We start from the raw sequence: 13,136 nt of genomic DNA on the forward strand, positions 1-13,136 counted from the left end.
CGTCGGAAGGTTTGGCAAAAACGGTCACTCTGCAGTACAAGGAATATGTGTATGAGCAGGTTTTGGATTATGAACTTTTCCCCTTCAGATGTCACCGCTGCCATGAATACGGTCACCTGGCTAGGGACTGCCCTTTGGGGAAAAGACGAAGGAAGATGAAGAGCAAAGAAGGGGATTTGGAGGATTTCCTGAGGGAAAACGAGGAACCGGTGGAGGAGAAATCTACAGAGGCAGAGCATCTTAGCGCAGATCACGACACCCAGGAGGAGGCGGACATGCAGCGGGAGGAAGTGATACCGATCCGTGATGATGATGAACAGCCAATCAAAGGAATATCTTTGGACGCTCCAGGCGGCCCTCCTGCGGACGTTCAAACTGGTATGAAGCATTCTCCTTTAAATCTTTCTACAAATTCAGAATCATTAATCGGTGTCTTGTCTTCGGATTTTCCTATGGCTACAAATATAGAAGATCCCCTTCAAAATATTGAGTCTCTTTCAGAAGCTCTCCCCTCTTTAAACCTAAACTGTGAGGACCTATCTAGAATGAGCCAGACATCGGGGTTTTCATCACCTGTCCGACACTACAACCTCAGATCTCACAGTAAAAGACCTGCTAGTCATCAAACTGTCCCGGAATCGGTTGGTGGGCTCTGTCCTGAGTCTTCGAAGAGTCATAAAAAAAAAGGCAGAGGGAGGAAATCTCTTCTATCAAAAGCCCAAGTTAAGGCCAAATTTGATGTGGCGGATGGTAAACAAATGTCGATCCCTGGGGCGCTTAGAGCAGCGAAACCCCCTGAGACAGTTATCAAATGATCTGTCTTTCTTGGAACTGTAGGGGGTTGGCTAGTAAACCCAAAAAACTAGCTTTAAAAGATTTAATCTCCCGCCACAACCCGGATATGATTTTTCTTCAGGAAACTTTGGGCAATAGTGCTGATGTTGAATCCTCGCTCTGCTCTCTATTCCCGGGTTGGGTTTTCACTGCTCTGGATGCTGCCGGACACTCTGGAGGCCTTGCTATTGGTTACAAAAAGGGAAGATTAAAGGTTCTAAATTCTTGGGGTGTGTCCCACGCTCTTGGGTTGGAGATCCTTTCGCCTGATTTTGATCTGCCTTTTATGGCCATCAATGTATATGGTCCCTGCCAGGGCAGGGCACCCTTTTGGGATGAACTCCTTTCGAAAGAGCTGTTAAAAGACAAAAGATTGCTGATAGGGGGAGATCTAAATTTTTCTTTGGGGATGGCAGAAGCCAGGGGGCCCAACGCAAGGGAAGATCCTCTGGCCGACTTTTTCCTAAAAACCTTACAGACTCATAATCTGATTGATGTTAACATAATCAAGGCAAAGCCGACCTGGAGAAACAGAAGAACGGGAGAGGAGAGAATTGCTAAAAGATTGGATCGGTTTCTTATAAATGAGTCTTTGGCTTCATACATCCCTCTCTTCAGACAATGGGTTGGTGATGGGGGAAACTCGGATCATTTTCCTATCTATCTAGAATTCTCCAAGACTCCTCCCAAGCCGGCCTCCCCTTTTAAGTTCAATGCTTCTTGGCTTCAGGAGGAGTCCTTTCTTCAGATGTTTAGGAATACTTGGAGGCATCCAAGCACTCCCCCACCGGAAAACAAAGGAGCTCACTTTCTGGAGAACTTAAAAAGGTTGAAGAGGGCAACCATTGAATGGGCTGCAGATAGGAAGAGGAAATCAAATGAGGAATTGATTAGAATTGAGGAGGATCTTAGTAAGCTAGAAGATCCTGATGCTGATGCTTACATTACACAAGAGGCGAAGGATAGAATATTGGGGTTAGAAAAGAGCAGAGCAAAGATCCTTCTGGACAAAGAAGAGGAATGGAGGTTGAAAAGTAGGGCTATTTGGCTGAAAGCAGGGGATGAAAATACAAAATTTTTCCATAATTACGCAAAGGGGCAGAAAAATGCAAATGCTATCTGGAAATTAAAGGATGCTGAGGGGAGAGAGTACTCCACTTTCGAGGCGGTCTCAAACCTGGGGAAGAATCATTTCCAATCCCTTTTTGCTGACCAAGGGGGAATTTCTATAGCCGAAATCATTCGAACTGCTCAAGCTTTCCCTCGGTTCGTGGAGGAGGAGGAAGCAGAAAATCTCTTCAGAGAAGTAACAAAGGAGGAGGTAGAAAATGTTATAAAATCAATGCCAAAGGACAAAAGCCCTGGACCGGATGGTTGGACCATAGAACTGTTTACTCACTTCTTTGAGCAGATTGGGGATGAGTTAACAGATGTTATGGAGGAGTCAAGGAAAAAAGGAGAAATATATGGCCCATTCAACGCAACTTTCATAGCTCTCATTCCAAAGAAAGAGGATCCAAAATCTTTTGAAGATTTCAGACTCATCTCTCTCTGTAATACTATATACAAGATTATAGCAAAGATCATAGCGGTCCGACTGAAGCCTATTCTTTCAGTTTGCATATCCAGCGAGCAATTTGGATTCCTGGACGGTCGACAAATTCATGAAGCCATTGGGGTGGCCCAGGAAACCATCCATAGCATTAGACTTGCAAAGAAAAAAGGAGCAGTGCTAAAGTTGGATCTGTCCAAAGCCTATGACAGGATTAGCTGGTCATATCTCAGACTGTTATTGACCCACCTCGGGTTCAAGGTGGAGTTCATAAATTGGATCATGGGGTGTATTTCAAATGTAAGTTTTGTTGTTTTGATCAACGGGGCAGCATCACAATTCTTCAAGAGTCAGCGAGGTTTGAGACAAGGATGCCCTCTGTCTCCTCTTCTTTTTCTTCTGGCAGCTGAAGGCCTCAGCAGACTGATTATAAAAGCCAAGAGAGCAGGTTTGATTACAGGTTTGGAAGTTGCTGTAAATCTTTTCATAACCCACCTCCTATTTGTTGATGATATTCTATTGTTTACAAATGGAAATATTAATGATCTAAAAGCGCTCAAAGATATTCTTGATATATTTCTGAAAGCTACAGGGCTCCAAATAAATCCCAGGAAGTCTCATCTAATAATGGAAGCTTTCTCCAGGCAAGAGGAGATATTGATCACATCTTACCTTCCTTTTGAAATATGCAGTATGGATCAGCCTTTCAAGTATTTGGGATTTTGGTTAAAACCGCATGCTTACAGAAAGCAGGACTGGAACTGGTTGGTGGCTAAAATTGAACAAAGGATCTCCCATTGGAGTTTCAAGTGGCTTTCAAGGGCGGGCAGACTTACTCTATTAAACTCTGTTCTTCAAGCCATTCCGGTCTTTTGGGCTGCGCTGACCTGGATCCCAAAAGGTGTCCTTCACAAAATCAAACAAATTTGTAGCAGATTTCTGTGGTCGGGAGCCAAAGAAGATTCAGTCCTTCCTTGGGTTGCTTGGGATAAGATTGCTCGACCAAAGGAATGGGGGGGTTGGGGCATCAAGCAACTCGTGGATTTTAGTCAATCTCTGGCCGCAAAATCAGGATGGCGTATTATAAAAGCAGAGAACCTTTGGACCAGAGTAGTTAAAAGGAAGTACATTGACCCAGTCCCCCTGGAGGATTGGATCCGGAGCCCAAACAAAAAAGGTAGGAACTGCTCGGTAATATGGAAGGCCACTTCAGAGGCATTCAAAATCATTGAACAAGGACTCGCTTGGCAGGTGGGGAACGGAGAAAGTCTACGGATTGGCAGGGACCCGTGGGTTGGTTGCAATAATCTTTTTGCACTGTCCCCTGGTCTCCTTGCTCATATAGATTCATTGGGAATTCACAGTTTAAGTCAGATTGCAAACTTGGATGTATATTCCATTTGGGGGCAGGAATGGAAATCTGTAGAGGAGCTGGGGATTGACCCCATCTGGAGAATCGAATGGCAGGCCTTCACACAAGAACTCAAGCGGTCAAATGTCAGAATAAAGGACCATCCTGACTCCCTAGTGTGGGCTCACTCGGAGACTGGTCTATACTCCCCAAAGGCTGGCTATAATTTCCTGATGAAGAGGAAGGGATGGGATCCTCCTGTTTGGTGGGAAAAACCCCTTTTCAAGCTGAAATGCCCCAAAAAAGCCAGAATCTTCCTCTGGTGTGCGCTTAAAAGAAAGATCCCTACTTGGGAAATTCTTCAAGCTCGGTTCAAGCAGGGGCCGAGCAGATGCCCCTTATGTCTATTAGCCTCGGAATCCATTTCACACTTATTTGTGGAGTGCTCTTTTACAAGACTAGTCTGGGAAGAAACTAAAAAGATTTTGAACATAAACTCCAGATGGGAAGGGGGAGATCTCGCTGCAGCCTGGGATTTTTGGTGGACAAACTATCCCGAGAAGAACTTGAGGAACCTTCCTCCCATTATCTGTTGGGGCATTTGGATAGCCCGGAATAGAAGTATTTTCAATGAAAAAGCTACCCCGGCGTAGGTAATTGCAATACAAAGCTCTGCTATCCTTACTAGCATACCTGAACCGGAAGGTACGTCCTCCTCAAACCAACAGAAAGAAATCCGGATTAGGGAAGGCATACCCTGGGCATTCTTTGACGAGGCAGCTCAAAACGACTATGCCGAAGCCGAAATCATTATCCATCTCAGTCCTTCACATTCGCTTAAAGCCTCGGTGGGTCTTGGGATGGGCACACATAACTTTGCCGAACTTTCAGCCTTAAAACTTCTCCTTTGCTGGACCATTCACAGACAGGTCCTCACAGTTCAGATCTTTGGTGATTCCTCAAATGTTGTCAACTGGGTCAATGGCAAATTTAGATGTCGGAATTATATGTTGATGCCTCTGCTAGAAGAAATTCAAAATCTAAAAGTTTCTTTCTCTGTTTTCTCTCTTGAACATATTTACAGGGACAAAAATGATGAGGCAGACCGGTATTCTAAAGCAGGTCTACAACAGGCTGTGGGTTCGTGGAGGATAAAAGAGCAGCTTCAGGACCAGATCCGTGAGACGGATTTGGCCCCTTACACATAGTGGTTTTTGTTTTCTTGCTGAATATGCTCCAGGATTAACGGACATTAATTTTTTTGTTGGTTCTGGAGGCATATGTTCCTGTGATCGATTATCACATGTTTATTTCCATTCTCATAGACTTAGAAAAGTTTAAAAAACTCTGTTTCTATTTTTTGACAAATTACGGGTTGTTTTCCTGAAAATGGAGACCCGGGTACTTCTTTAACAGCCGTTGTATCTTGTTATGGCTGTGACAGGCCGAGTTCAGCTGAACTTGGTGTTTATGTCTTTATGCATAAGACTTGCTCGATGACTTCACGGAGAAGGATGGTTCTTACCTCTCTGTCTCAGGCAGTTTCTCTGCTGAATGTTTAATCATCTGCTTGTAGCTTTTTTATTTTCATATTAATAGAAAAGCTCGGTTTTTTTCCTCGGAAAAAAAAAAAAAAAAAAAAAAAAAAAAAAAAAAAAAAAAAAATTCAATAAGTTGTAGAAGAAAATAATGGAAGGAAATATATGAAACGAAATTTTTGGAGGAAAAACTTTTGGCGAAATTCTTTTGAGGGAAATTTTCATTCTTTAAGCTATATATTATCATTAGAAGAGTCTTCATTTGTATCATTCAAACTCTTCTATTTGAAAGGCATGGATTCTTCTGGCAGTGAAGTTTCTCTTTGTGAAGCATCAACATCTTCATCGCATAACAACTCTATTCATATTGACAAATATAATGGAAATTCTTCCACTATTAATAGAGAGTCAATTCTTCCACTTAGTCCTAATCTTAAGGACTATGAGAGTAGCACTGATGAAAGACGAGATGAAGAATTTCAAATAAATAACGAGTCATGGTTTCCACTTAGTCCTAATCCTATGGATTATGAGACCAACAATGATGAAGAGCATGATGAAGAATTTCAAAAGAATGGAGTTTCACGGTGTCCACTTAGTCCTAATCCTATGGAGTATGAGAGCAACAGTGATGAAGAGCATGATGACGAATTTCAAAATAATGGAGTGTCACGGTGTCTACTTAGTCCTAATCCTATGGACTATGAGAGGAACAATGATGAAGAGCATGATGATGAATTTCAAAAGAATGGAGTGTCAAAATATCCACTTCATCCTAATCCTATGGAATATGAGAGCGGCAGTGATGAAGAGAATGATGAATAATTTCAAAATAATGGAATGCCACAGTGTCTACTTAGTCCTAATCCTATGGACTATGAGAGCAGTAGTGATGAAGAGCATGATGAAGAATTTCAACTGAATAGAGAGTCACAGTGTCCACTTAGTCCTAATCCTATGGACTATGAAAGTAGCAGTGATGAAGAACATGATGAAGAATTTCAAAATAATGAAGTGTCACGGTGTCCACTTAGTCCTAACCCTATGGAATATGAGAGTAGCTGTGATGAAGAGCATGATGAAGAATTTCAAATGAATAGAGTGACACATTGTCCACCTAGTCCTAATCCTATGGACTATGAAAGTAGCTGTGATGAAGAATTTCAAATGAATAGAGTGTCACAGTGTCCACTTAGTCCTAATCCTATGGACTGTGAGAGAAACAGTGATGAAGAACATGATGAAGATTTTTAAATAAATAAAGAGTCGCAATTTCCACTTAGTCCTAATCCTAAGGACTATGATAGCAGTAGTGACAAAAGACAAGATGAAGCACTTAGTCCTAATCCTAAGGACTATGAGAGTAGCAGGGGCAAAGGACAGGATGTAGAATTTTCAGTAAGTAAGCAGTCACATTTTCGGCATAGTCCTAATCCTATGGACTATAAGAGCAGCATTGGAAATGCACATGAGGAAAAATATCCAATCAACTTCGAGTCAAATTTTCCATTTAGTCCTAATTCTAAGGACTATTACAGGAAGGGGAAGATGAAGAATATCCTCCAAGTCAGTATTTCAAAAGCACAACTGATCATAGTGACGATAACATTCCTCATAATGATGATGAAAATGCTTATACAATTGACGATCCAATGATGGAGATGTTTCCAGGAAATATTGTATCAAGGAGTGGGAGCAGACCTTTTCGTATCAATCCAAGATGTTCTAGTTATACAAGGGGTAGAGTAGAATATCTGATGAGAAGAAGTTCTATCGGTGCTCTCATTTCAAGTGAATGTTGTCAAAAATATTGTTTGAAACATATGGATTTCAAGTTTGCATTAGAGAAAAGGAAGAGATATTTGTCAATGAATAAAAGCATGAAAATTTCATATTTAGTTGGGTACATGCAATCTACATTGTCAGGTTATGATTATCATATTGGGTCTTTATTTATCTGTAGAAAGGCTTTCAAAATGTTTCATTCGATGGGTAATTTTCGTCTCTCAAGAATCCAAGAAAATTTGGAAAAGGATCCCACATTTTATTCAGAAGTACGTCATAAACGACAGTTTGGGCCATTATCAAATACTGCAATGTCATGGATGAAAGATTTCTTTTCAAAGCATGGAGAGTGTATGCCAAATAGAGAGACAATACATATTCCAAATAATTTTTCAAGACGAGAAATCTATAACTTATACAAAGAATATGCAGAAGGTTCTGAGGGACATGGTCGATTTATTACATATCAATATTTTGTGAAGGTATGGAAGAAAGAATTCAACAATGTCCGTATTCCCAAGAAGACAAGGATGGGGATTTGCAGTACATGTGCCTCTCTTAAAAAAAGGGATAAATGTGAAGGGTCAGAAAGAGATAAGCATTCATAATTTTAAGTTTTAAAATTTTATAGTCATCAACTATGAAAACGTATTTCTTAATGACTTTCTTTTAGGTTGTGTAGATACCATTGTCAAAGAACTTCAGGAGCATCACAAACAATAAACAAGTGAAAGGAAAAAGTTTTACAAGCATTGAAAGAAGTGTTATGATAATCTGAATAAATATTTGGGTTTGATAATTGATGGTATGGACCCAGAAGAAAACACTTTTACCACATTTTGTTCGCACACCCAAAAATTTACAGGAGGAAAATTTTATTCAATATCACTTGGTCGTTTTTATGATCTTAAATGGGAAAATCTTGCCAAGGGTGTACTTCAAAACTCCAAATATTCATAATGATGCAAATCTAACAATAACCATAATTCATGATGTTCTTTCTCATTGGCCTGCTAATCTTCCTAAAATTTTTTATCTACAATTGAACAACACTTGGCATGAAAACAGAAATCAGGTTGTTTTTGGATATCTAAACATGATTGTTGAATTGATAATTTTTCAGAAGGTAAAGGTTAGTTTCCTTCTTTTTGGGCACACTCATGACCATATTAGTCAAATTTTCAGTCGTTTTTCAGTCACATTAAGGAGGAAGGAAGTTGGGAGCTTGCCATCATTAATTGCATGTATTAAAAAATCATACATGCTACAGCCTACGTTTGATGTGTTGGAAGAAACTGTTGACATGCGAAGGTTTATTCTGGGATCTCATGGTGAGGAGAAATGCATTGAACAACTTAATGATATTAGCTTCCAACATCAATTTCGTATTAAAAAAATGATGGGAAAACACTAATATGGGGCAAAAGTATTCAATTACTACAGAATGGGCATTGCCATCAGGTTTAGAATTTTTGAAGTTCATTCCAGATCATCCAATATTTGCATCAAATATATTGTTATTATAATCAGTTGGTGAAGTTCATAATGCACGCAGACAGAATAGAGATATAAATTATTCTGATTGCCTAGAAGAAATTTAAAAATGTATTAGATATACATATGAGTACTTTGACATTGCTGATTCAGTTTGGTGGCAATCATTTTTCAATAATCAAAGTGATATAATTTCAAGAACAACAAATTAAAATATACCTTTGAAAAATCCATTTATTTGGCCACAAAATGTGTCAAATGAACATGCGGAAAGAAACATTGTTGAACAACAACGATCTCAAGGTATTATTAATTCTTCACAGGCAGAGGAAAGAAAGATGTATATTGGTTCCAAAAGATCTCGTGCACAACATGAAGCCGTGGAAGACCTTTATAGGGGTTCGAGACAGGAAATTAAGGAGAATTTCATGATCACAGTGCTAGCAAATGGAGATCTCAATGGCTATCCATTCTAGGTTTCTAAGGTTATAAAAGTCTTTACAAGAAATGAAGATGTTACAGGTGTTGAAGTACATTGGTATGCCACAAATACACACCCATTCAATGATGTGTATAAACCAGAGATGGTAGCTGATAAAAAAATTGCCAAAAAGAGAAAAGGAAAGGGTACAAATATAAATCGTCACTGAACAAACCTCTTAAAGTTGGAGGACGTTGACATACTTGTTTATGACTTCAATTTAACAAAGAGAGGAAATCTTCGCTTCAAGACGATAGAAATTCTGAAAAGGTTGTTACCAGAAGGAACATTGTTGATATGGGAGTGTGTTGAAACCAGTCATAGAGAAGAATATGGAACATCTTTCTCTGCATCTAGTCATTCATCTGAATATGTGAATTCTGATGATGTGCAAGAAAATATGAGTGATTTTGAATAATTGTCTAAGACAGTTTATATAACCGATATTTGCATCGTATGTTGAAATAAAAATTTTGATTTCCATGTGATGTTAAATCAGAAGTTATGAGTCATTTTTATGCTATTGGATTATATGTTTTAATTATGATTATTTTTATTGTTTAGAATATCTACAATGCAACAATAAATTAAAGATATAATGTATGCTTCATTCAATCTACAAATAATGACATTTTGATTAATTTAGTCATGTAAGTTGTTTATAATGTCATGGTTTTTTAATTTTATGGTTCAAAATTTTCAAATTTTTTCTGTATCTTTAATGTTATGGTTGAAAACAATTAGAATTTTAGCGATCTTTAGTGTGATGTTATTATATGTTTAACAACATCGATGAAAACTAATAAAATTTTAATGTGTTTCAAATCCCATTATTTTATGTTTATCGTCATTACTAAAACATGTTGAAATTGTACTTAGGAAAGAAAAATGTTATTCTACCAAAAACATTAGTGTGTTTTTTCCTCAAAAACAACTATTTTTTTGCACATAAAAATTCGGTTTTACTACAATTTTTTTAAATTTTGAAAATTGACCCTAAAAAAAAACCATTGTTCTAGTATCAACATTTTTCATTTTCAGGGTGTTTTTTGCACAATTTTTGCACGAAAAAATAGTTTTCACTTCCATTTTTAAAACATGTTCAAAATTGAACCTATAAAAAAACCATCATTCTAGTATACACATTTTTCATTTTTAGCCCTATTTTTGATGTTTTTTCGGGGTTTTTTGGCTAGAGTTCCCATTTTTGAGTTTATAGTTCCTGTTTTTTCTTCATCCTAAAGAAAATCCTTTCTCTTTTCCCTTCTACTTTCATTTTCTTGTCTCATTTGAAATTTTGTCTTCTTCATTTTTATCTTCCCCTTCATTCTCTCTTTTGTTGGGTGTGGAGCCTGGTTATTTTCTTGAAATAGAGGTATTGTTTCAGCTACATTTAGATGTCAGTCCTTTGCGGGGGGTGTGAGGGGGCTTCACCCCCCCCCCCGCCCCACCACTAGTGTCACCAGAGGATGGGGGCCTTAGCAGGGGTTCAGGGGTAGCATCCTTGAAGAAAACATTAGAGAAAATTTGCCTTGTAAAATATTGTAATTTCGTAGTCAATGTCGGTTGTTTATCAGGTAGAAGATTTAACAGTAGAAGTTATGTTAATTTAGGGTTTTTAGATTTAAACTATGTATACTAACACCATGTAAAAAGAAAATTACAACTGAATGAACAACTCATCTTTCCTTCCAAAACATTTGGGTTCATTTTGGTCTTCCTATTTCCATTGTAAGTGATCGAGATTCTCGATTTGTTGGGAATTTTTGGTCAAATTTGTGGGACATGATGGACACAAAGTTGAAGAAGAGTACAACCTTTCATCCACAAACAAATGGACAAACCAAGATGTTCAATAGGACAATCATTCATCTTCTTAGAAGATATTGTAGCAAACATCCCAAGTTATTGGATGAACAGTTGCATTACATACAACATGCATACAACAGGGCAAAGCATTCTTCCACAAACACATCGCCATTTTAGGCATGTTTTGGGTACTTGCCAAGATTTCCATGGCCCATTGGACTTCATCTTTGAGAAATATGTCACCATCGATGGTCACAATGACATCTATAAGGCAAGGAATTTCATAGAGAAAATTCAGTTCATACATCACACAGTGCAGGAACAACTTGAAAGAAGTCAAAGCAGCTATAAGGCAAGGCATGACAAACACTATGTCGATCACAAATTTCAAGTTGGAGACGAATTTTGGTTATATATTAGCAAAGAGAGACTTCAAGGGGAAGGTAAAAAGTTTAAGCCAATCCATTATGGTCCTTTTAAAATTCTGCAAATATTGGTAACAATACATTTAAGCTAGATTTTCCTCCTTATATACAAATATACTCTATTATTAATGTTGAGAATTTGAGTTTGTTTGAGCATCATTCGATTGATGATCAAGGAGAGAATGATCAGCTTCCATCAATAAATGATTTCTCTCCAGAATATCTTGATGAACTTCAGCAGGATCTCATACTTGACAGAAGAACCAGAACTTCAAAGCGAGGGAATGTCGAAGACCTTAGAGTGGGACTTAAGGGACAAAAGTCTTCTAAAGCCAAATGGTTATATATCGAGAAGGTGAGGGAGCTATACCTTCACCTTCTGAACAATTGATAGTATATTTTGGGGTCCAAAAGGCTTCTAGTGGGGAGGAATGATCAGGTGCTCAGTATTTAGCTCAAAAAAAAGTTCTCAGAATTGGTCGAAACCTTAACGAACGCATCTGTCTCCAATGCAACTCATTTCATTGAAAATCGAGTTCGTATGAGGAAGATATTAGTTCTGTCTGCTTTGACAAATAGAAGAAATTAAAAAAAAAATACATAGTCGCTACACAGTCAGCAGTTCATACTACTGACGTGGCAGGTGACTGTGTAAGGACAATAGTGGTCAATGCTCAATCATGATTTACCAAGTGGCATGTTTTTATTGGTTCAAAAGTGCAGTGATGTGGCGGGTTTTGGATGGTTAATGGTAGAACAATGAGAAAAGGATAAGTGGCAAGCCCGGAGGCTGCCACGTGTCCCTCCCTAAAGGTCAGCTCGATGCGTAGTGTGACCAAATTATGTATCTGGTCGGGGGGTCGAGCCTGAGACCTGCTCCCAACAAACTTCGTGACTTACCGTTGAGTCGCGCTAGTGGTTCTTAACTATTATGGGTTTCACATATATTTAAAGTTTAACGATCTGGCGGTTGGGGGTTAGGAGGGCGAGTCCACAGGCCAGCCCTCCCGTGTGAAAGCTTTAGTGGTCACAGTTACTACAAACCGAAAAACAACACATACCAACCAGCGGACAACACATACCAACCGGCGACAACATAACCCTCACAGTTAATACACCAAGACATGTGACATATCATATATCTGACGGCTACGGGTATTCAAATGGCCAGTAGACATAACCGTTCATGGTTATCGCGTTATGTGACCATTACCCACATCTGGAGGTTGACAATTAGCTAACAACATGATATTTGCACGCTAATCCACAGTTAACCTCCAACTAATCGCGCTTATCTTTAATTAATCCTTAAGTTAACTGCAAATTAAGTTGGCAGAATGTTTAATGGATCCAATAAATTCAGAGTTTCCACCAATTTTATTAGAGCTAACTGGAGTTCCTCCAGTTTTGGACGAGGTTTTCTAGAGAAAATCATTTTGGTCATAACTAGAGCAAAATTCAACCAAATGGAGCTTAGGAAAAGGTGTTCCTATCTAATTTGGATATTCTAAACACATTAAAATAGGTTTTAGGAGAACTAGAGCATTGTAAACAACATTTTTTCTCATATCGAACTAATAAAGAGATGCAAGCCATGGAAGATGGACCAAGGAGATATAGCCCAAAAGAGGTGAACTCGTTCATCAAAACACTGTGTTAACTGTTCATGTTGATGGTTTGTTGTACTTTTCATTGTTGATGTTCAACACTTGTTTTTCATGTTATTTTTCTCATGAATGTCACATAAAACTTGATAAAATTTACATGTTTATATTCACAAACAACCTAAGGAAACCTATGCATAGGAAGCAATGGAAAATCATCTGTTTATAAATCTGAAATTTAAATTAGCACAACAAAACTAACA

This window comes from Pinus tabuliformis, chromosome 8, assembly GCF_031772625.1.
Source record: "Pinus tabuliformis cultivar Carrire ecotype Pingquan chromosome 8, CPIR1, whole genome shotgun sequence".
NCBI lineage: Eukaryota > Viridiplantae > Streptophyta > Pinopsida > Pinales > Pinaceae > Pinus > Pinus tabuliformis.